The sequence below is a fragment of the Antedon bifida genome, chromosome 3, assembly GCF_963402885.1.
Source record: "Antedon bifida chromosome 3, ecAntBifi1.1, whole genome shotgun sequence".
Classification (NCBI taxonomy): Eukaryota; Metazoa; Echinodermata; class Crinoidea; order Comatulida; family Antedonidae; genus Antedon; species Antedon bifida.
In genome coordinates this window covers 16,539,697-16,564,976 of record NC_136228.1, presented here as the reverse complement: position 1 = coordinate 16,564,976, position 25,280 = coordinate 16,539,697, and the positions used below count along the sequence as shown (strand labels likewise).

General features: G+C 32.1%; 2 protein-coding genes and 1 long non-coding RNA gene across 3 annotated transcripts in view; all 3 read left to right on the top strand.

Annotated features, from left to right (window-relative positions):
- Positions 1-13,874, top strand: part of LOC144837941 (uncharacterized) — a 35,956-nt gene extending 22,082 nt beyond the window's left edge. The window contains exons 3-5 of the long non-coding RNA XR_013611571.1: positions 12,232-12,261; positions 13,051-13,104; positions 13,746-13,874. This is a non-coding gene — a long non-coding RNA (uncharacterized LOC144837941). The remainder of the gene's footprint in view (positions 1-12,231; positions 12,262-13,050; positions 13,105-13,745) is intronic.
- LOC144838177 (uncharacterized) overlaps positions 1-25,280 on the top strand; it is a 204,084-nt gene that overhangs the window by 37,730 nt on the left and 141,074 nt on the right. The window lies entirely within an intron of this gene.
- Positions 1-25,280, top strand: part of LOC144837921 (uncharacterized) — a 163,034-nt gene that overhangs the window by 24,527 nt on the left and 113,227 nt on the right. The gene's annotated exons all lie outside the window — the stretch shown is intronic.

Sequence of the window (25,280 nt, the reverse complement as noted above, 5' to 3'; positions counted from 1 at the left end):
TCTGTTTTCACCTTGACCAGAGGAAAGACATGAGCCAATACGTCTGAGGCAGATACTAGATGCAGGGGCTGCCATAAGAGTCAGCATTGCTGATTTCAAATGCCTGATCAGACCCCAGCTCCATATATACTGCACACAATATTCCCAGATGGTCTTCCATCCAAGCTCCAGCCGGTGATCAGCTTTGGTGATCAAACAAAAAAAAACCTGTGTTTCAACATGATAAGGCCGTATCATATCATGACAATACAAAATAAACAGAATACAATTTTTAGAATTTAATTCACCCGTCATTTCTATGAAAAAGTATGCAATAAAGGGCACCCTTAAGTACTATTTTGTCTGGCACTATTAGCCAAATGAGTTAAAAAGGGTTAATATTATCAATTGGAATCACCAACCATTTGAAAATCAATTCAATCTCTTTATTCAATACATCAAAACAATACACTGTTGTTTTAAATATTTGTTAATATTAATAAAATATACAATTTTTATATTTAAATTATAATATTATGATAGCGATAGTGGATGAATTATTTTTTTGTTCCAAAAACCTCCGGAAATAAAAGTTATGTTAAGCTATATACTTAGATGATGTATTTGACCATGTATGTCTTTACTGTATTCAGCGGTGTGCTGTGCAATAATATTGGTTTAAATACATGGCTTTTTCATGAATCTCCTTAATTCATCTATTTGATTTTATTTATATTATAGTGCCTGGTGATTGGCTAGTGGTTAGGTCATCCACGTCACAGCCAATTACCCGGCCTAATCTAATCCAAACTGCAGTCCCTGGGATTATGGATTTAGAAGATTATTGTGTTTCATGAACATAATGATAGTGATAGTGGAGGTAGTGTTAATAAAGTTGCCTGACGGATATAGATACAATAAATGAACTGTTCGAAAGACAGACAGATCAGCCGATTCTCATACGAAATCACGTCTAGCGATGTTAAACATCCTGCAATACCACACTCTGCTAACGGCAACAGACCCATACCATAGCATCTAACTCATAAATATTAACTAAAATTAACTAAGCAAAAAGTTCAATAGTGTCGTTCGTTATTTTAGTGCACAATAATTTATTACAAACAAATTTAAAGACAGACATTGTTTCCATTCAAATGTTTACAATTAACAAATGTTTATGAGTTGAATGAGTGAAGAATATTTCTTTGAGTTGAAAGATTCATGAATCATTAGTCCATTTAACGAGACAGAGCTGATAGATTGGAGTCATACTTGATTGCTTCAAATTAAAATTACATCTAAATCTTGTTTATCAGTTGAAAACCTTATTCCGTCTGCAATTACTGCTCGTGGTAAAGATATCAAGGAAGCATACATTGAAATCTTAAAGAAAGGGAAATTCGTCAGAGTCAATCTTGGAATGCTTAAGGTGATTGGACAGGCAGGAGTGGGTAAAACATGCATGATCAATGCCTTACTTGGAAAAGAGTAAGTAGTAGTAGGACAGTAAAATGGACATTACAACAAATAAGCAGAAAAAACAAATCAGAAATGTGTCGGCCCAGTTGGCCCACAACATTTTGGGCCAAAATGTAAATTTTTTTTTTCCAAAACCAATTGATTGTATACATTTTTGTGGTATTTATCTAAACAGTCCTGTATGTATTTTAACAACCTTTATACAAAATTATCTCAGTTGTGGCGAAAGCGTCCTGGGCCGAAAACATTCTCCTACTATATAATCTAGCCATCTTTAATTTGTTTGAAATTGTAATCTTAATAGACCACTTATATATAATACATGTTTTAAAGAGATAGGATGATTATTTGTTTAAAATGATATTTCCTTCAGATTTCAGACGAAACATGTTGTTACAGATGGCATAGCAGTGATAAGAACTGTAAGCACAACATGGATTGAGGATAATGCTGATAGTGGTAAATATGAATAAATTTAGCATTCTTGTCATCATGGGCACAGCTATATTATTTTGTTCACAAAACCATGGCAGATGTATACCATTAATTTCATATGTTTATAAAGGCAATGTATTACTAAACTACATCCAAGAAATTCAAGAAAAAAGTTGTTAGTTTACAGTTGTTACTCCATGATCTCTTTGTTAAATTGTTTGATTTTTCAAGATTGTAATTCATACAATTGTCATTGTCAATGAGTTTGGCATATGTGAATATCCAGAGAAATTCTATTTTCACACTGCATAAATTGTGAACAACTTGTTATAACTTTAAAGATTTACAGCATATTCTGATCTCTTGATTTATTATATGTATTCCAACAGGCATAGCGAACCTTGCAAATTCTTGTGATAAAGTATTAGAGACTTTTAAAATTTCATGTCGACTATGGCAACTGCTACCCTGACGTCATTTTTATGATATGCGCATGCACTAGGTGACTGGCACGTTGACTGGCAAATTTGAGCACTTGCGTTCGCTCTCTGACATGAGTACGAGTTGATGTATGACGTCATAACACTGCAAAAGTTTTTCCGAAATCATGGCTGAGAATGTTGCAATGATTTACTGAAAGTAGAGTAAATTTCATTCAAATTATATTTGCCAACTGTGAATTATTGATTTGTATTGGTTATCTTAAATAAAGCTTTTAATGATACAGGTTATGGCCTTGTGTCTTTATCACTAGGCTAGGCCTGAGTACATACTAAGCCTGGCCTAATCCTGTGTACCTCCACCGGCCCAAGACTTTTTAACACTATGCAAACCAGGTTACAACTTGTTACAAGTTATTACTTTTTCCAGATTTAAAAAAGATTATTAGTCAACTACAGGTATTAATGTGCACTATGATTTTCTACAGGTAATCCTTCAAAACAGTTTACAAGATTGATCACTGATGAACTTAATGCAATGGACAGTTCAAATAAAAATGTATGTTAATATCCAAAACTGAGTTTTAATTGTAAACTTGTTTATGTTTTGTAGATCTTTTTTGTGCTCAAATTACTGTAAAATATATATATATATTCTGTTTATAATTTTTATTTATTTTTTAATTTATCAGGTTTGGGTTGACAAAAAATCTACTGGAGAAGGTATGTAACTTGCCTTTAACTTACATTTTTTCAGACAGTAAACAAATTGGAACTTTTCTCCAAGTTCTTTACAATTCAACTTTCATAGAAATTTTAGGAAATTTAAAAGAGGAATCTGTGTTTTAAAACTGCTACTTAAAGACCCATTCCCTACAATTTTTGACGTTTTGTAAAAATAATGCATATATATTACTTCAAAAACATTAAACCATGTCTTACATGTATGTTTTAAAGGACAACTTGACCGAGAACCATATTTGAACAATGTATTAGGGATGTTAATATGTTGTTAAAGATATGATTTTTGGTCAAGTGGTCCTTTAAGGTAAATTATGATAGAAAGAGAGAAACATTGCACTACTTAAGTAGCTTGCGATGAATGTCCTATTGTAGACAGTCTTTATGCCTAGCCTAGCTAGGTTTAGTTTTGTAGGCCTAGCTAGTAAACAGCAGTAACGTACGACCATAATACACTAGCTATAGGCCTAGCCTGACGTTGTCTAGTTCTGTTTTGCCATAATTTTTGCTGAAAAGTTATGATTCTTCCATTTGTTTTGGCCTTCTCGATCGATCAAAAGTAGGTGAATCACAAAGGAAAAGTGAAAATATCAATACGCATGCAATGCGTATATTGCTACTGCTGCTTTTACTACTACTACTAGTAGTGGTAGTAGTAAGAGAGTTCCTACAAATGAACATGATGGGAGCTTAGTTGAGAGTATGGTCATGATCTGTTAAACCGGCCGTACTGCACGAGAACCATTCTAAAACGAAAGCTTGATAATATAGCAATTCTAACATTTGAGAATATTAAGATTAGAAATGACCTGGTTTAATGTTTTTCAAGTAATATTTTAGTGGGGCTTTAAATTGTGTCCTTTTGCTATTTTGGGTTATTTAAAGTTGATGCTTATTTTTGCTTGACAATAAAAATGAATGAAATGAAAATTAATGCTGGGACTAAAAATTGATGGTATAGTTAACCGCTCTATACCTTTAGATTCAGACTTGCATCAAGATCACTATAGCCGACTGAAAGAAAACGTAGCATCCTTAGGTTTATTGATAAGAAAGAATGTTCCTGGAGACGGCAATTGTTTTTTCTATTGCATACAAGATCAATTGGAAAGAATGCAACTGCCTGTACAACCTGTAGCAAACATGAGAACTGAACTTGTAGAGTTCTTGCAACAATTGGTGAGACTGAAACTTTGTACAATACTATACAGTAAATGTGCAATAAAATATTACTATATAGGGGTTAATTAACTCTTTACATATTTCAGGATAACGACAACCCACTTAAGGAACATGTAAATGATCATTACCTACATAACCTTGAACAAGATGGAACTTGGGTTGATGCAGTTGCAGTACGTGCAATGGCCATGGTTCTCAAATGCAACATACGGATAGTTACAAGCCAGAAACAAAGTTCTGAATCAGGATATTTGTTCAATGACATCAAAGGAAATTTGAACTCTGATGACCAGCAGCTTCTTCTTGGTCTGATAGGAGAGGATCATTATGTTAGTTTAGGTAGGATATAAGTCCAGAAATTGTGATCTTATACTTAAAAAATGTTGGGGAGAAAATACTTTTTAAACACAGTGTGTGAAATGTGTTTCAAGCAAAAAAAAATGGGTCTAAAGATTACCCTGAAAATTATCGACCGGTCTCAATATTATATTTAGCAAAATTCTGGGAAACAAACAGTAAATACTAGACTCACATTTAATTTCATCAAAATCAATATTGGCTTAGAGAAAAATACAATACTAAATTGTCACTTTTATTTAGTTAACAATCTTCTTTTTCAAATTGGATTTGTTTTTAAGATCATTATGTACATCATACAAACATTTGATGTTTCATGAACAATTTTCTGAAATATGTTTGCATGATTTGTTATCTTTGATAAAAATATAGTAGTGTGGTGTTATATATTACATTTTACAATTATTGCTACTCTAATTTCTTATGCCAACTATATCAAATTGATTGATGCTGTATTTTTCAGGATTCCTTTTTCAGTATTTTTGATTATTGTTTTTTGATTTGTAAACTGTAAATATGCATAATGGAACATTTCACACATTTTTAAAATGGTTTTCAAATTAATTTAAAACAATCGTCAACCTACTTTTTACTTAGGAAATAAGAATGAAGAACAAGATGGTACATTAAATCAGACAAAGCAAGATGTGAGTGTATTACTGTAATTAATAATGTATATACTGTATGAAATGTTGTAATCAAACATGACAACTGAAATTATGAAATGAAAAAAGTACAGAAAAAATTAAATATTTCTTTTTTATATTTTCATTTTATTTGTCAGGTTAAAAAGAAATTAACTGGAAAAGGTATGCAAGTTCATTTTTTTTTTTGTCCAGAGACAAAAATGAATAAATCTTAATTTGAGACAATGACATTAATCAGGTGATCTTGCTGGGTCGATTTTCAACCTAGGTCTAGTACTGCAACCTAACCATGATCCCTGATCACCATACCCGCCACACTTTATTCTCTTGTATGGAGGAGATTATTTAAAGCATCAAGGCATAAAATAGATTACTTACTTCCACATTGCAAATATGTTGTGGACTGCCAGAGTGCAGTGATCTGCAGTTTTTGTGTGCATGCATGTTCAGTGTAACACAAAAAAACTTTGTTTCCACAACAGATACTGAAGCTAATCCGATTGACACAGAACAGCAGTTAGATAAAGATTTAATCAAGAAATTTGAGGAAAATAAGGAGGAGACTTTGGAAGAAACATTTAAAATCTGGGATCACGGAGGACAGATGATATACCATGGTATTCATCGGGTAAGTTCAGAAGCATGTGTGAGGAAGGGAGGGTGTGTGTATGTACACAAATGCACCAAAACATACACACACACACACGCATGTTGAAGAAAAAAATTAAATTTTTTTTATTGTATTTGTATAATATGCTTGTGTAAAAAGCTATTGCAGTTGTAGATATTAAGTATTGTTATTATATATTTTATATTTAATTAACATTTATATGAAACCTCCTGTTTAAGAATAGCTAAGGAGTAAAAGACTGTTTAGGTATTAGAATCGAAAGATAAAAATGTGTAGAACAAAATTATTTTGTTGCAGATGTTCGTGACACCAGAAGCACTATACATCGTAGTGTTTGATCTCAGTAAACCTCTTGATGACCGTGCTATTGTCACTGAGGCTAATGGGGTAAGTTTTATTTTGATTGAAAAACTATAAAATGACAATGTCAAATCAATATTTGTTATTTATTTTTGAATAAATAAAATAATATAAATTTGTACATTATTTTTCAGGATAAACGTGAACATCATTGGACAAATCTTCAGTTCATATTATCTTACATCCTGTCAGTTTATTCTCATAGTCGTATTTTGGGAAAAAACAAAGCAAAGGGAGTTGACACACCAACTATCCTTATTGTGGGTACACATAAGGGAGAGCTTGGTAAGACTGAAAAAGAACAAAATGCTGAGGTAATACTGCATTGTTTTTATAACCAAACAAGAACATTAATTTTCTAATACTAGTCTAGTACTGGAGTACTGTATCAAATAACTTTGATTAGCCCTACAATATAAAACAATGGGTAAAAAGGTTTAAAATAAAACTAATAATAAACATACTTTTCTTTAATGTTTAAAATCAGGCAGAGAAGGCGTTTAAAAAGATTCAAGATGTGCTTGAAAATAAACCATATGAAAAACATGTGTACAAATATTTTGCCGTTGAAAACAAAGATACAACAGATAAGAGCTTTAGTGATCTCAAAGATGTTGTTAAAGAGCTTATGGAAGAATTAGAAAAGGATGTTCCTTTAAATTGGATGCGTTTTCGATGTGATCTACCTAACCTAAGGAAAGAAAAACTGTTGTGTCCTTCAGATCAGGTGAATTTAATTCTTCAATCTTCAGTGTTTTGTTGAAGTAATGAGATAGAATAGAATAATGTATTTATAAACTGTTTGAATTGAAAGTGGGTTAAACATTTATCAAAATTGTAACAATTATTTTAATTGTAATTCAACACAGCAAATAAAAATTCTGTCTCAATATATTTATTAACTAGATAAATATCAAACTAAACATATTAAAATAGTTGAACTTTGAGGTTTTGAACAAATTAGTTTTTTTTAAATTCCTAACCTTGATATCTTGATTTCCATAGTATGTGTTGATAAATCAATTTTAAAAATTGCCTAAATATTCATTATGAATAAGCTAAATAATTGTTTATATATCTTTCATTTTCTGAATCAAAAATATATAATAATGGGAACACGTTAATTCTTTACATTACCAATTATTATTCAATCATACTTATTACAGTATTTTATTAGTTTCAAAGGCAGGCTAATAATAATGATATTGTAGGAAACAATCAATTAGGATGTCTCTTCCAAAATGCTACCTTTGTAGTTTTTGGACCACACTTTTTTTTTTGACCAAAATTCTATATGAAATACCATATCAGTTATGCCTCAAAACATTCATACTGTAAAAACAAAATTGATGTTGAGAATATATTTTACTTTCTACAAAAAATTGAATATTTTATTTAAATCTTAATACTATAACTAATTTGTTTTAAAGCTCAAAACTATGGCATGTAAATCTGGTATTGTTGAGGAAAAAGAACAATCACTTCTGCTTAACTTCTTGTTTGATATTGGTGAAATTATTTACATGCCTGACAAGGAATTATTAAAAGATAAAGTGATATTGCAACTGGAGAGATTTGTTGTAATTGTCACCAAATTTGTAACTGTGGTTCCCCCAGAAAATCCTGTAAGTAGGCTCTGATATAATATTTTTTTGTAAACATTTATTGGCAATCAATTAGTTTTTTCCTATTAATCAAACAGAGGTACAGTATACAAATAATGAAATTTATGAGTTGGATGGGGAGAATATTTCATGACATCTCTCCTGCCTCTCTCAGGATATTGAAACCTACCTGAAAACTGCAATAACTAAAGAAACATAATCTTAATTATTAGTAATTGGGGTTTTTTTTAGTCACCCAGTTATAAACATGCATATAAGCAGCTTGGTGAGGGAATACTGGATGAAGATTTGTTGCGACATGAACTATGGAAAGGCTGTATAGTTGACAAAGAACAGAATTTTGAGTTTCTTGTAGCACTGATGATTCAATTGGGTTTCATTTGTGAGAGGAAGACAACCAGCAGCCAAAATGTGGCAAGTACATCTACTGTAGGTTTTGTTTCTATAACCTTTTGCACATCTTGCATGTATGTTTTGTAGGCATGATTTTTTGTTAACATTTTCTAATAAATTATCTTTTTAACTTGTGAATAAAATCATAGTACCTTAGTTTGCTTAGTGAAATGTTTAATGCCCTTTTTACAAATTATACATTTCAGGAATCTGTTGAATCCGCAAACCGATTATTTTATGTGCCACTACGCCTTGCTTTTAAGACATCAAGTGAAGTGAAACCAAAACCTGATGATTCACATTCTATCAGTATCTATTATGACTTTAAGGGATATCTGCCAGACGTATTGTTTCCATATGTAGTTAATGAATTCCTTTCCAAATTTCAATCTGACGGATTTGATCCAAAACTATCATGTAATCATGCAGAACTTTACCTCAACGAAAAACATCATGTTACTTTATCTCTTGTTAATTTTGAAACTAAGGATGAGCCAAAGTTCTTGTTAAAGGTATTTACACTCCAGTGAATATTTAACAAATATCACAAATTTATTTTTATTTGATAGAAGTTAAATAATGTTGATAAGTCAAAAGCAAAACAATTATCAGAATTTATATATTATTATTTATTTGCTTATTTTACAGTATATGTTGTTTTTTTTTTATTAATATAAGGTCTACATATTGCCAATTATTGTCAATTTCATAAATCTGTTAAATTTCAATTAAAGAATTTGCTTTTCATACATATCAACTCAAATTCTAATATCAACGATTTGGGTTATTTTTTCCCAGATGACTATCAAACAAAACAAGAAACGTGAACCATATTCACAAGCCTGTCAAAAGGTATGTTATGATTGTGTTTTTGAGATATTAAGAGTAGTGTTTATACATTTTAAATCCAGTTGTCTATTGCATACAAAATGTTTTGTATATTAACACTTAATAGATTGTATTAAAAATATGTAATTCTGTAAAAATAATGATAATTGAATAGTTTCTGGGGTTCAGGAATTGTTTTAAAAAAATGCTTATCTGGAGATAACTGTTGCTGATACACGGTATTTAGTATAGTCTCTAGATCACCTCATAGCAATAAAGTAACTATATAGCAGTAGCCTACCGTTTGCATATATTCTAACAAATTTAGAAAAATGTTTCTTTTATTTAAAATAAATATGTTATTTATTTGGTTGTTTTCATTTCTTTTTACAATTGTATTGTAAATAATTCAATTCAACATTTTTCAAAGCTTCTGTTCAATAAAGTAACTGTTATTTTATTTTGTTTTGTAAATTGTCTGTTACAGTTATCTCTAAATCTGTATTTAATTTATATCTTTAGGCTTTGTCAACGGTTGAGAAGACATTTGAACAATCTAAAGAGGGCGATAGAAGGGGGATTCCATTCAAGAGATGCATTCTTTGTAGTTGTAGTGATAAGAAAACGAAGCACATTCGAAAACTTGATACATTTAAGGACGATGAGTTATATTGCAACATAACTGGCAAGGATTTTTGGACTCGTGTTACACGTTACAAGCGGCTATTTGGAGGTAAAGTAGTAACAGACCACAAGTTTAATTATATTTCATTTATTTGTTTATCAATAATAACAGTGCAAATTAACAATAACAAATTAAAATTAATGGTTGGTCTACAGAATCATTATTGATAATCTATACATTGTTACAACATGCTGCTATTAGCTGTGATATCTTCATTCCTCTTACCAGTAGTAGAACTAGCAGAATCATTATTGATAATCTATACATTGTTACAACATGCTGCTATTAGCTGTGATATCTTCATTCCTCTTACCAGTAGTAGTACTATCAGAATCATTATTGATAATCTATACATATGCTGCTATTAGCTGTGATATCTTCATTCCTCTTACCAGTAGTAGTACAACATAATCATTATTGATAATCTATACATTGTTACAACATGCTGCTATTAGCTGTGATATCTTCATTCCTCTTACCAGTAGTAGTACTATCAGAATCATTATTGATAATCTATACATTGTTACAACATGCTGCTATTAGCTGTGATATCTTCATTCCTCTTACCAGTAGTAGAACTAGCAGAATCATTATTGATAATCTATACATTGTTACAACATGCTGCTATTAGCTGTGATATCTTCATTCCTCTTACCAGTAGTAGTACAACATAATCATTATTGATAATCTATACATTGTTACAACATGCTGCTATTAGCTGTGATATCTTCATTCCTCTTACCAGTAGTAGTACTATCATAATCATTATTGATAATCTATACATTGTTACAACATGCTGCTATTAGTTGTGATATCTTCATTCCTCTTACCAGTAGTAGTACTATCAGAATCATTATTGATAATCTATACATTGTTACAACATGCTGCTATTAGCTGTGATATCTTTATTCCTCTTACCAGTAGTAGTACTATCAGAATCATTATTGATAATCTATACATTGTTACAACATGCTGCTATTAGCTGTGATATCTTCATTCCTCTTACCAGTAGTAGTACTATCAGAATCATTATTGATAATCTATACATTGTTACAACATGCTGCTATTAGCTGTGATATCTTCATTCCTCTTACAAGTAGTAGTACTATCAGAATCATTATTGATAATCTATACATTGTTACAACATGCTGCTATTAGCTGTGATATCTTCATTCCTCTTACCAGTAGTAGTACTATCAGAATCATTATTGATAATCTATACATTGTTACAACATGCTGCTATTAGCTGTGATATCTTCATTCCTCTTACCAGTAGTAGTACTATCAGAATCATTATTGATAATCTATACATTGTTACAACATGCTGCTATTAGCTGTGATATCTTCATTCCTCTTACCAGTAGTAGTACTATCAGAATCATTATTGATAATCTATACATTGTTACAACATGCTGCTATTAGTTGTGATATCTTCATTCCTCTTACCAGTAGTAGTACTATCAGAATCATTATTGATAATCTATACATTGTTACAACATGCTGCTATTAGCTGTGATATCTTCATTCCTCTTACCAGTAGTAGTACTATCAGAATCATTATTGATAATCTATACATTGTTACAACATGCTGCTATTAGCTGTGATATCTTCATTCCTCTTACCAGTAGTAGTACTATCAGAATCATTATTGATAATCTATACATTGTTACAACATGCTGCTATTAGCTGTGATATCCTCATTCCTATTACCAGTAGTAGTACTATCAGAATCATTATTGATAATCTATACATTGTTACAACATGCTGCTATTAGCTGTGATATCTTCATTCCTCTTACCAGTAGTAGTACTAGCAGAATCATTATTGATAATCTATACATTGTTACAACATGCTGCTATTAGCTGTGATATCTTCATCCCTCTTACCAGTAGTAGTACTATCATAATCATTATTGATAATCTATACATTGTTACAACATGCTGCTATTAGCTGTGATATCTTCATTCCTCTTACCAGTAGTAGTACTATCAGAATCATTATTGATAATCTATACATTGTTACAACATGCTGCTATTAGCTGTGATATCTTCATTCCTCTTACCAGTAGTAGTACTATCAGAATCATTATTAATAATCTATACATTGTTACAACATGCTGCTATTAGCTGTGATATCTTCATTCCTCTTACCAGTAGTAGTATACTATCAGAATCATTATTGATAATCTATACATTGTTACAACATGCTGCTATTAGCTGTGATATCTTCTTTCCTCTTACCAGTAGTAGAACTATCAGAATCATTATTGATAATCTATACATTGTTACAACATGCTGCTATTAGCTGGGATATCTTCATTCCTCTTACCAGTAGTAGTACTATCAGAATCATTATTGATATATAAATACATATATTTTTACCAGAAGCTAGCTTGTGTGTTAATAGCATCCATTGAATTAATTATTGTGTATTTCATTTGTTACAGGTGAAGTTGGAACAGCAAGTCCAAATCCAGGTATGTTACATTTGTTTTGCAGGTTTTTTGCGGTTCACCATTTGTATATAGTTCAGAAAAGGACTGTTGATTTTTTTCTTCTTCGGTCGTCCTGAGGAGTGAGAATGCAGAAAGTCTAGGACATGTGGTGTACCGCAAACTTTATATTAACATAATGTTACATTTACTATGATAATGATGTAGACTGTGGATATTAAGCAATGCTCACTGTTGCCATTCCACATTATTTGAGAGAGGCGTTTATTTAAAGCAAAGTGTTTATTTGAATAAATACGATAATACCAGGTATGAGAATGTAATGTCTTATTAAGTGTGATGATTGAGCTAGGAACAAATGAAATATGATATCTTGTAGTTTCTGACAGAATGCTACGCAATCGACACAGGAAGTTGTACTCTTCAAACAAGGGATGACTGTGATTGGACATAATTCATTTGGCCAGCGTTATAACAGAAAAATCAAACTTAAAATTAAGATCATTAAAAGGACCTATTATTAATTATGAGTTACATTCATCGTATCACAAATTTGGTCTAAATTTGTATCATTTATTTAAACAAAAATGTATATTATATTATAAAACCACAGAATATGTAGTTACGCTACCACAAAACATTTCATCGCGATCTATATTATTTTAAATAGAGATTTTCTTTTTTTAAGGTCTGTGTGGAACATTATTGCATTGCATAAAATACTTGTTTATTTATCATGTATATATTAACTGTAAAATTGTCATCAATTTAAGTTCAATAATATAATACTTTATTACAATTTTGCATTTACAGGTGGTCCTCTGAGTACTGCCAAAAGAAAGTGAACCTGGACGTCAACTGGTACTGGTAAGTTTGATTACCAGTATGTAATTATGTGACAACAAGCAAGCAAATTTTAAGAAATATTTCATTTTAAAATTTATGCAATATCTCTTCTTTAGAGAATAAATTGTAAAATCAATTATGAGAAATTGCATTTGCACTATACTTCCCTTATTTTTTTTTTTTTAAATCTGATAGCCATGACTTAAAATTTGCCAGCAAACTATGACCTACTGCACTTTTTTTTTTGATTTTTTACTGTAATATATCATTTTTTTTTTTTTTTTTGCGTGCAGAATAACAATAAAAAAACTAGATTTAAATTTGTGATTGTGATGAGTTAGGCTATTCACGCAATGACTAGCTATTAAGCCAGGCCTCGGCTGCACTACTAGTCTACGAAAAGAGCAAAATATTTCAGTTGATCAAAAAAATGCTTAGTGCTTTTAATAATCAAAAATTAATTATAAAATTTGTAAGCATGCATACATGCATGTTATATGCACTATGCAACGATGGCTATTCTCACATGATAACATATGGCGTGAGGAAAGAATAAATAAAGAAAGAAATAAAGATTCAATAAAGTTGTATGCATAATAATAAGTTTTTATAACAAAAATGTGCTATTCCTAACATCTTTTTGTTTTTTTTTTAAATTAAAGTACTATCCAAGAGTAACTATCGAAAACTACTTGTGGAAGTGTCATCATGGTGGGAAGAACACGATAAGATCAATTTACTGAAATTCATCCTTTTAATGTTCAAACAAGTTACTCTAACCGACATAGAGAGAGAAGATGATCCATACAAACTCTTTGAGTTACTTGGAGCTCCTGGAATAATTAGCCCGTCAAATGTGGATGTTCTACTTGAAGCTGTTGTAATCGGAGGGATGGAGGGTGTGGACGAGGAAAAGATCAAGCAATTGATACCAAGCTTTCCTGGATTCAGTGAAATAGCAATTCCTGACTGCTGGGATAAGCGTCAAAAGTTGATCGCATTTGGACGCATGATAGGTATTGATGAGCAAACCAAAATTGGACGCGTGTATGGAGTGAAAAGTAAAGCTAAAGATGTTTGGGCTTTTATGTTTGAACTTGAAAAGAAAAGACTTTTCACTGAAGAAAGGACAAAATTCCTTCAACTGCTAAAGGACTTTGATCTTGATAGACATGCTTCATTATTAGAATAGACATTGAACATAAATTGAAAAAAGTCTAATAAAGTTTGGGAACAATTCAATTTTAAGACATTATAAACATGTATATGTAGACAACTACAGTATGTTTATTCCAAGTATGTTTTTACAACAGAAATATGGAAATCATCACTGTACCTTCAACGTTTCATAGTACTTTGTTATAACAATATAACAGACAGCCTGTAGGTCACACCCGATCCATGATTGCCTTTCATTTACCTCGCATGGAGCTACTGCTAAAAAAATAGAAAATCATTTTTAAAAGGGTTGACAGGGGAAGAAACAAAACAGAAAATGTGAACTGAAACAATATATAAACAAGAGCAATCGGATTACATATGTACCTCCGGATAGGACTGACCTCCAAAATTAAAAATGATTGAGCCCCGTTTTAAAATTTCTATAAATATTTGTAATATGATGTTATATAAAAATGAGGTAGTTTTCCTCCTCAATTTATTAGCGTGCCATTTTAGATATCCTGGATCTGTTTGGCTCACCACCTTTGACCTTTTCCATGAATTGACAGAGCAGCTGCATAGTTTGGGAGTTTGGTTTATTTTATTATCATGGAATAGAACTTCTCTGCTATTTTGTATACATTTTCATTACGGTGATATTATATTATACCATATTTTAACTTCTTTGCTATTTTGTATACATTTTCATTACGGTGATAATATTATACCATATTATAACATAATGTGAATAAGATTTTTTTGTATAAAGGAAATGTAATAATAAATTTTATATTTTGATTAATTTGATTTATTGTTGGTGTGAAAAACAAAATAAAGAATTATTTGTGTGTTAAAAAAGTACTATAGACATCAAATACTGGAATGTTTTTACTCTGAAACATAGTGATACAAAACATAGTGATATAAAACAAAACTTTCTCTGAATTTGCATACTTTGGGCAGCTTTATGTAAACAGTCAGTGAATGCTATTTTTTGCTGTGCAGTGGGACATGTAACAGTTTTCAGTTAATATTTAATACAGTAGTAAAAAATAAGTTTAAAAATAAAAGCAATACTGGATAGGGCACTTTACGAAATGGAAGACGCTAAAGAAAAATTGTGCTGTGTGAATATTAATCGAGGGTGCACCAGAAAGTGACAACGTGCATGAGAGAATACGTCTTGATGCACCGTCGTCTGTCTGTTTCCATTTGTTTGCAGAATTTTTGTGAAGCCACAGACAACATGTTTAGTCTAGTCGCGTACGTGCAACGCGACTCTGTAGCTCACTATGTTGGTCGGTCAGTCGGTAAACATTAACTTGAATTTGAGCACGCGACTGCAGCCATGTTTAGTCCTATAGATATTCCGAGATGCTTTTTGCGGGAAACATTTCTGATCTACCCGCCTTACTATGCCTTTTTGGGTGCTATCATACATGTAGAGATTCTTCGATATATTAGTGACCACACTTTCACAGAACTTCCAATAAGAATTTTTCAGTTGTTTCAAGATATGTTCGTTTTCCTACTAGCAGCCAACCGCCTGTCATCGATATCTGGCAACCCCCATAAAGCTGAGCATCTGGATGATCAGCCAAGCCGCTTGATTAAAGACTTCGGACCTGTCTGAGTATACCTATCAGTAAAATTTTTAACAATTCACTTAATGAACTTCCTAATTTGTAGAAAAAGGCGACTGTACCCAAGGTTAAGATTGTTGCTTCGTTGAATGATCTTCGGCCAATCTCACTGAGATGAAACTATTTTACTATAAAAATCCATAATATCTTTCATGATTTCTTAACAAAATAGATCTCTCATTCACGTAAATTTCTGCCGCCACATATTTTGGATTGGTTTTATTTTTTTTTAAATGGGCCTATTCAATTATCAAATCAAGTAGTATATTATTATGAAAACAAGTAGTACTGTATATTAACCGGTGAAGAAGTAGGCCTACAGCCTATAACCAATCAACACAACAAATCGTAACATAATAATAAGCCACAGAAAAAGAAGCCAAGGCAAATTTCATATTTCAATGAATAGATTGTATCATAGGCTATAACAATAGTAATAGGTCACAAATACGAATTGTTACGGTGTAAGCATGGAGTAAAGAATATCTAGCTTGTTTTGACAAGTTAGTGAAACAGTGTGGTGATGTGAGATTCCGTTTTTCTGACTTTTTCTCTGTTGTCTTTGTCAATTTATTCGGTTTTCTTAGACTATTTCGTGGTTTATTTTACATCAACATTTTCATTTTCACACTTGCATAGAGACTATTTGTATTTTGCGCTCTATAAATTTAAAACCATTACACAGTAGCCAAAACATGGTATTTTGGTTTATCTAATCCAGCAGAAGTACTGAATTATGTTTTTTCAGCCTTTTATAGTAATTTTACCAACTTTTAAACAATTTTGACTTAAAATCATGTCATACGAGCACTTCGAATTGGACAATTCGCACCGTTTTTGATGAAAAAGTACAAAAATTCGTCAAAATTATTCCTTTTTTTAAACAGTCATAGTTTCTAAACTACATGGTGAAGTTCATTTTTATTACATATTCTGGAAGTAGATGCGTTGTGTCATCGTATGGCCACTCGAATATAAAATATAGGATTTTTGTCTCTTTCGTCATAGCTCATCACATTTAATAGAGCGCATCTCCACTTATCCGTATTCCATTTCCCGCCATTTTTTTATATTGTCTAGGTCAATCAATTATCTTTCGCATGATTTACCATTTTTTAAATTGTGATGACGTTATCATGTTCACAAAAAAATTGTAAAAAATGGATGAAAAGGCGGGTCCTGTTATTTTTACCTATTCTGCACTGTATGTAGTACATATACAACATATAGTGTATACTGTATATACTTACAAAATAGAGAGCACACTAACATTTTTCCAATGGCATAATCGTTTTTCTTTGCGCAATATTCTAACGTATGACGTGCACATGGTGTTTGCGCGGCGGATAACCTAACTCGTCTATTTTAAGTGACGAGTTCAAATCTAGTTAATGTTAATATTATCCAGCTGCTGCAACTGCAATATTTTAAAATAAACCTTGAATATAAATAATAATAATTAACTACAAGAAAGGTTAGTTTTTATTAAAAAAAATTATTTTATTATTTATTATTTTACTGTGTTTGTTTTCAATTTCTGTAAATAAATAATAAATAAATTATATTAAATTAAATAAAGACACCTTGACTATATATCAAGTCTTTTCAAGAGGATTGTATTGAAACAATTTTTTTTTAAACTTTTTTTTCTTGTTTACAGTCTACATTATTTTGTAAAAATTGTATAAAATATGTTTGCTGGCGATTTGATGTTGGAAAAAAGCCACTGCAATCCATTTATCCTTTTCTCTATACTTATTGTAAATGTTACAATAAATACAATTAACAACATTTTATTTTTTTTACATTTTTAAGTGCAGAGCAGAACCAATAGTTTAACAATTAATAAACATTTTATGTCAAGTGCAGAGCAGAACCAATAGTTTAACAATTAATAAACATTTTATGTCAAGTTCAGAGCAGAACCAATAGTTTAACAATTAATAAACATTTTATGTCAAGTTCAGAGCAGAACCAATAGTTTAACAATTAATAAACATTTTATGTCAAGTTCAGAGCAGAACCAATAGTTTAACAATTAATAAACATTTTATGTCAAGTTCAGAGCAGAACCAATAGTTTAACAATTAATAAACATTTTATGTCAAGTACAGAGCAGAACCAATAGTTTTTTATGGCTGGATGTTATTTTTGTATTGATCATCAACACTGATAAAGTCAGTGATGATAAATGTTCAAAATCTACAAATTATACACTGTACATGAATTTTTCCAAAAAAATAAAATCATATTCACTTTTCACAATTTATGAAATAATAATGATTTATATTGCAATGTTAATTGTGAATGTGTTACAAGAGGATTATCTGTTAAGTATAATTGGTATGTCATTAAAAATATGGTCTGGGGTAAAAGCTAGACCAGTTTTGTCTATATTGGTGGCCAAAAGTCCACCACTGCCAAAATTGGTCCGCGTTTTTCTTCTATCAATTTTAATTAAATTACTAGACTTACGACATGTTTTTTTTTTTTTTTTTGGCTGGAAAAATATCTAGTTATCTGATAAATACTACAAACAAATTTATTTTTTCTCTGCCTGGCACACATGGACATGAACATGCATATGGGATATTATCAGCTAGATTTTATTTTTAATAAACAATAGATACAGTAGATACTAATACAGGTCCTTTATTTTCTCAGCCTAATCAATATTGGTATAATTGCTTTATAATTAATGTAAGCCTTCTTTTAAACTGTTTTAAAAGATACTGTACATTATAACCAGTTTTGCGCACCATATATTTGTACGCCTGGACCATATTTCGCAGCCAAAAACAGTCTTAATAACCAGTTTGCCGGTCAAAATTGTTCCGTCCTGACAGGTTTTGGCAGCCATTGATCCCAGAGATCAATGTTGGCATTAAATACCCATTATAGTCATGTTCTTTGGACAAATTAACTCATGGTTTTCAAGATATACTTATCACTTCAGATGTGTGTAATAATAAATGTATATTTAATTTGTTGTTATGATTGTGCATTTTTTATCTGCATAATTATTAGATGCCAATGGTGCTTATATTCAAAATCACCAGTTATTTTTATAGCATTAATCATGTGAAAATAAATATGTAAGTGTGCTGAACTAAGGACACTGTCAGATCTGCTGTTATGTGCTCCTGTATATAACACCTTCAGTTTCCAGTAACCTTTGAACCATAAAATACAGGTACACATTTGTTAGTCATTTAACATTAATATTTACAATACAATTTAGGAAACAACCTAAGAGGAATTTGGATGGGTTCAGAAATGGTAACTTTTAATAGGTGAATACATAATATAATTTAGTAAATAAATGATATGTTGGTATTAAATGGTGTGTGCTTAGCTTTTGTTAACTGTGTGTAGGGCCTATTGCTCTTATTGATTGTAGAATCAACTTGACTGGAAAATGTCCAGATGTTTGTATGTTAATATGAAAAACTCACAGTTTATAATTCCATTAAATAGGGTGACATGCAAGATTGATTGGGAAGTGATGTGACACAGAGAACTCAGCAAAAAGGGTGTTGGCACTTTGCATAACAATAAACACCTCCTAGACTAGTAGCGTCCTTTGATGTCTGTTCAGTCAGACTGGAGCAGGCAATGAAGGATCATTTCCATGCATAACCTAGAAGGGTAATTTTATGTTTACCAACAATTCTGTTGTTCAGATTCTGTTGTAGTGTGAGTTTTTATATTATTTAATTTGGCTTATAGAATTACACCAGTACAATATACAATATTTACCATTTTTTCAGAGAAATTGTTTGTATTTTAAGTAACTAATTTGGTACTACATTATGCTACTAAGTGTGTCTGTGCCATTTGATTGGCTGACTTCATACCACAATCCATGCATTACCAATTTAAATGACTAAGGTAATATTGCACCATGATTGCACTATTAACTTTTTTAAAACATTTTGAGAATTTAGGGTGAACTAAGCTCGTAAATGTGAATTTTCTTAAAGCCTATTCAACTAGGCGCTGCCTCATTGAATAGAACAGTAATTTTTATAACAAACAAATAAGTACATTTAAAATGCAACTGTTGGCAAAACTGTGCTGTCTGTCATGCAAATTAATAGACGTTGGCATCATCCATCTGCTAAAAACTCGCTAATGTATATGTACATTGGTTATACTCTATGCAAGCTTTAGTTGTGTTCTTGATTGACTACAGTGTACTTTTTTTTTTATTCAATTTATTACACAGAGGCACCTCACAAGGTGGAACCACCTTAGCATCAAGGCGCCTCAGACAACAAATACAACATTTTAAAACAAAAAACTAACTAATCAATCAAATCTTTCAGAATTAACAAGAAATTGTTGTACATAATAAAACAATAAAGCAATAAAGCATTTGCACAATTCGAAAGAAGATCTGATCCAAAAACAAAAATTTCACTTCAAAAATTGAAAATTATACGTTAAAGAAAAATCCTTGGCTAAGATATCTTCAATGTGTACTTTGTTTGCATTTGTTGGAAAATTTATTGAATTGAAAAGTAGAGAGTTATTGCAAACATTTCCTTTCAAAACCATGACAAATGCATCCTTTTATTTTCTCACCCTGTTATTGTGTGGTTCAATGGAATTGTTTTTATTGTTTGTTTTATTTGTTTTATTGCAAGCTTTCTTGTTTTATATTCATCATAAATGTTTGTGTTTCACCAATTTGTTTGTGTTTTTAAACCAGGGAACTTTTTGTATTGTCATTTTCAGGTCAATGAAACATTTGAAAGTCAATGTAAAACCTGTGATTGTTATGCATTATTTATATATGATATTGTTGTAGGGTGTCACGAAACCTAAGACCACGAAAGCTAAGACCCCCTAAGACCTAAGATCACGAAAGCTAAGACCCAAGACTACAAATTCTAAGATATACTACAGCTTAAAAACAATAATTGTTTATCCATACATAATTTTAAACACAGTAGGTTTCATTTATTACCATAAATATAATTAAATACTACCGCAAAACATAGATAAACTCACATTATTTTCGCCCGTTGAGTAAATGTCTATTTTTTTCTTTACAACAAACAAACTTGATGGATTGTTTGTTGGTATATATTTACTCCATTGTGTTGGTTCAGAGGATGTTTTTCTTACGCACCTGCCTTTCTTGTATTTTGAATCCAAATTTGTTGACTAACTTTATCCTGAATACCACACTTTAAAATTACCGGCGTGAAGTTGGTTACTTATTCCTTATTCGATATTCAATTTTTTGTGTGAAGTTGGTTACTTATTCGACATTCACATTCACATGTACGGGGCGCAAAATGTGTAATAATTTAATTAAATGATTTTATACTTACGGCTTGGACCGGGGTGACGATACATGGGTTGGGGCGAGTAGGGTCTAGTCATTTCAGAAAAATACCACTTGCCCCGGTCCATGCCGTCTAGCTGCCATTTTACGCCATTTTAAAACGTTAGTACAATTTCAGGTTTTTGAAAATAAAAAATGCAATATAAACGTATGATTTATAGGGCTATAATTACGTTATAAACGGCATGGACCGGGATGACGATACATGGGTTGGGGCGAGTAGGGTCCAGTCATTTCAGAAAAATACCACTTGCCCCGGTCCATGCCGTCTAGCTGCCATTTAACGCCATTTTAAAACGTTACTAAAATTGTACGTTTTTATAAAAAATGCAATATAAACGTATGATTTATAGGGCTATAATTACGTTATAAACGGCATGGACCGGGATGACGATACATGGGTTGGGGCAAGTAAGGTCCAGTCATTTCAGAAAAATACCACTTGCTCCGGTCCATGCCGTCTAGCTGCCATTTTACGCCATTTTAAAACGTTAGTAAAATTTCAGGTTTTTTTTAAATAAAAAATGCAATATAAACGTATGATTTATAGGGCTATAATTACGTTATAAACGGCATGGACCGGGATGACGATACATGGGTTGGGGCAAGTGTGGTCTAGTCATTTCAGAAAAATACCATTTGTCCCGGTCCATGCCGTCTAGCTGCCATTTTACGCCATTTTAAAACGTTACTAAAATTTTACGTTTTTATAAAAAATGCAATATAAACGTATGATTTATAGGGCTATAATTACGTTATAAACGGCATGGACCGGGATGACGATACATGGGTTGGGGAAAGTAGGGTCCAGTCATTTCAGAAAAATACCACTTGCCCCGGTCCATGCCGTCTAGCTGCCATTTTACGCCATTTTAAAACGTTACTAAAATTTTACGTTTTTATAAAAAATGCAATATAAACGTACGATTTATAGGGTTATAATTACGTTATAAACGGCATGGACCGGGATGACGATACATGGGTTGGGGCGAGTAGGGTCCATTCATGTCAGAAAAATACCACTTGTCCCGGTCCATGCCGTTTAGCTGCCATTTTACGCCATTTTAAAACGTTACTACAATTTAAGGTTTTTTTTTTCATAAAAAATGCAATATAAACGTATGATTTATAGGGCTATAATTACGTTATAAACGGCATGGACCGGGATGACGATACATGGGTTGGGGCAAGTAGGGTCCAGTCATTTCAGAAAAATACCACTTGCCCCGGTCCATGCCGTCTAGCTGCAATTTTACGCCATTTTAAAACGTTACTACAATTTAAGGTTTTTTTTTTATATAAAAAATGCAATATAAACGTATGATTTATAGGGCTATAATTACGTTATAAACGGCATGGACCGGGATGACGATACATGGGTTGGGGCAAGTAGGGTCCAGTCATTTCAGAAAAATACCACTTGCCCCGGTCCATGCCGTCTAGCTGCCATTTTCCGCCATTTTAAAACGTTCCTACAATTTAAGGTTTTTTTCTTATAAAAAATGAAATATAAATGTATGATTTATAGGGCTATAATTACGTTATAAACGGCATGGACCGGGATGACGATACATGGGCTGGGGCGAGTAGGGTCCAGTCATTTCAGAAAAATACCACTTGCCCCGGTACATGCCGTCTAGCTGCCATTTTACGCCATTTTAAAACGTTACCACAATTTAACGTTTTTTTAATAAAAATGTAATATAACCGCATGATTTATAGGGCTATAATTACGTTATAAACGGCATGGACCGGGGCAAGTGTAATTTATCTGAAATGACTGGACCCTACTCGTCCCAATCCATGTATCATCACCCCGGTCCATGCCGTTTATAACGTAATTATAGCCCTATAAACCATGCGGTTATATTGAATTTTTTATTTTAAAACGTTAAATTGCAGTAACGTTTTAAAATGGCGTAAAATGGCAGCTAGACGGCATGGACCGGGGAAAGTGGTATTTTTCTGAAATGACTGGACCCTACTTGCCCCAACCCATGTATCGTCATCCCGGTCCATGCCGTTTATAACGTAATTATAGCCCTATAAATCATACGTTTATATTGCATTTTTTATTTAAAAAAAACCTTAAATTGTAGTAACGTTTTAAAATGGCGTAAAATGGTAGCTAGACGGCATGGACCGGGGCAAGTTGTATTTTTCTGAAATGACTGGACCCTACTTGCCCCAACCCATGTATCGTCATCCCGGTCCATGCCGTTTATAACGAAATTATAGCCCTATAAATAATACGTTTATATTGCGATTTTTATTTAAAAAAAACCCCCTGAAATTGTACTAACGTTTTAAAATGGCGTAAAATGGCAGCTAGACGGCATGGACCGGGACAAGTGGTATTTTTCTGAAATGACTGGACTTTACTTGCCCCAACCATGGAGAAATAACTTATTTCTCCATGCCCCAACCCATGTATCGTCATCCCGGTCCATGCCGTTTATAACGTAATTATAGCCCTATAAATCATACGTTTATATTGCATTTTTTATAAAAAAAAAAACCTTAAATTGTAGTAACGTTTTAAAATGGCGTAAAATGGCAGCTAGACGGCATGGACCGGGGCAAGTGGTATTTTTCTGAAATGACTGGACCCTATTTGCCCCAACCCATGTATCGTCATCCCGGTCCATGCCGTTTATAATGTAATTATAGCCCTATAAATCATACATTTATATTTCATTTTTTATAAGAAAAAAACCTTAAATTGTAGGAACGTTTTAAAATGGCGGAAAATGGCAGCTAGACGGCATGGACCGGGACAAGTGGTATTTTTCTGAAATGACTGGACCCTACTTGCCCCAATCCATGTATCGTCATCCTGGTCCATGCCGTTTATAACGTAATTATAGCCCTATAAATCATACGTTTATATTGCATTTTTTATTTAAAAAAACCTTAAATTGTAGTAACGTCTTAAATTGGTGTAAAATGGCAGCTAGACGGCATGGAACGGGGCAAGTGGTATTTTTCTGAAAGGACTGTACCCTACTTGCCCCAACCCATGTATCGTCATCCCGGTCCATGCCGTTTATAACGTAATTATAACCCTATAAATCATACGTTTATATTGTATTTTTTATAAAAACGTAACATTTTAGTAACGTTTTAAAATGGCGTAAAATGGCAGCTAGACGGCATGGACCGGGGCAAGTGGTATTTTTCTGAAATGACTGGTCCCTACTTTCCCCAACCCATGTATCGTCATCCCGGTCCATGCCGTTTATAACGTAATTATAGCCCTATAAATCATACGTTTATATTGCATTTTTTAAATCCTTGCACAGTCGAACACGGCGGTCTTCTAAGGTAGAAAAACCAAGGAAGCTGCGGGCATCGGAATAAATAGCATGCGGAAAAATACATTTAAAGGCCCTTCTCTGAATTTGTTCAAGTTGTTGATTCTGTTGCTTCGTAATATTTGATCCCCAAACTGGGGATTCGTATTCGTATTCGTATTCGTATTCGTATTCGTAATTTACCTGTTAATTACGTAAACTTGTTGCTTTTGGCTCGAATTTTCGACTTAAAGTGAATAACTTTAATATTACTTTGATATGGCCAATTTAAATTTAGAATATTTTGACCTTCATTTTTTGGTGTTTCAAGGGACAATACATCTTTAAATAAAAAAAGTCGTATTTTCATTTTTTGCGTAATAAGACCCAGGCCAAATAAGACGTTATTTTTACAGGATAGAGGGAGGCAAACAATACTTTTCTCGCATCAGAGCTGTTCATCGTTGTTAGGAGATATGTGATTTCTATTACATTTTCTGGTTTGTTTGTCAGTTGCGTTTATATTGCATTTTTTATAAAAACGTAAAATTTTAGTAACGTTTTAAAATGGCGTAGAATGGCAGCTAGGCGGCATGGACCGGGACAAATGGTATTTTTCTGAAATGACTGGACCCTACTTGCCCCAACCCATGTATCGTCATCCCGGTCCATGCCGTTTATAACGTAATTATAGCCCTATAAATCATACGTTTATATTGCATTTTTTATTTAAAAAAACCTTAA